The sequence below is a fragment of the Nematolebias whitei genome, chromosome 3, assembly GCF_014905685.2.
Source record: "Nematolebias whitei isolate Nwh7 chromosome 3, NemWhi1, whole genome shotgun sequence".
NCBI lineage: Eukaryota > Metazoa > Chordata > Actinopteri > Cyprinodontiformes > Rivulidae > Nematolebias > Nematolebias whitei.
The window spans coordinates 19,698,231-19,699,668 of NC_056500.1; positions in this window are offsets into that span (position 1 = coordinate 19,698,231).

The window sequence follows — 1,438 nt, forward strand, 5'->3', positions numbered from 1 at the left end:
ATATATATATATATATATATATATATATATATATATATATATATATATATATATATGTTTATAGTCTCTGTTGTTTGAATGCCTTTCTGCCCTTTAGTGTGCTTGCATCTAATTGTTTAACATCTCAGGTTTTTATTTTTATGTTTTTGTAAATGGTTTGAGTTTATTAAACTCTCCTAATGTTTTGTGCAGACTGTCTTTGCTGTTATTTTTTTGTCTCTTTATGCCGCTTAGAATAGTATTGCTTATATTCTGTACCAACAATCTGTGAAAATCATCCCTTTAAACAGACTTTGAACTCAATTCTGATATTTGATGTTAAAACTATTCATGTATTGGCTTCATTTTTTTATTGTGAAGGATCCATATTTAGATTATTTTTTTCACAAAAAATGTGAATAAATAAATATGATCCATAAATAACTAGCCCAGTGGCCAACACCAATTTTGTGAAAAGGAACACAATTTTTTTTTTTTTTTTTTAAACTCAAGAAGAAAATGTTTGTGTCCAAACAGTCTTGTCTTCACTTCGAAGGTGCAAAAAAGCTAGAGGTATTTCAATCTTTGTCCAAACTCCAAATTAGATCAGGGTTAATATTAGCCTGTCCGTGATGCAAGATGAAAGAGTGAATTTTCTCATAAATTCAAAATATATAAGTTTTGACTGCCATCAAGAGGTTGGATTTGATTCCATACTGCATTAAAGAAACCATTTGTGCAGTGTGATTTTTTTTTTAACGCGGATGTTTCAGATTTGGAGTAAAAGACAAAAGATAGTAAATATTCGTAAAGCAAGTGAGACACACGACTGTAACATAAATTAATAGCCCAAGCGTTTTCCTCAACTGAACTAAATTATCTACAACAACGAAGCTGTCATTACCCAAAATAACCACCAGAGGGAGCCAGACTCCACACTGAGGAGCCAGCCTGCACCTACTCCAAAGGTCCCCACGGTTTTCTTGTTGACAACAGAAATGTTCTCAGAAACTGAACACAGGTGGGTCATTAAACGTCTTTTGGATTAGTTAAGCACAGAACTCGAATTTTATTTGCGAATTTAAGGTTTTAAGTTGTTTCGCAGAGTTGCATTTGCAAGGCGTGTTTTGGGTTGTGGGTTTTATAAATATATTAAAAAAATTAAAAAAAAAAATTAAAAATAACTGAAGAAGACAAACTACATGAACAGCTTGTTTTTGTACTCCCCACTGTTCGGGGGGGGGGGGGGGGGGGGGCTGTAATTGTGGCCCATTCATCTGATCGGAGGGGCGGAGTCAGCTGGACCAATGATTGAGAATGGAGGGTTTCTACAAAGTGCGTGTCCCGGGGTCCTCCAACATGATTTCCGCTCTGCTCTGGTTCTGTCCACAACTTACTTAAGCTTTTCTAAATGGGCTGTGAAGCGCTGTGACCGTCCGAACCGAGCCGGGGAGGGAGG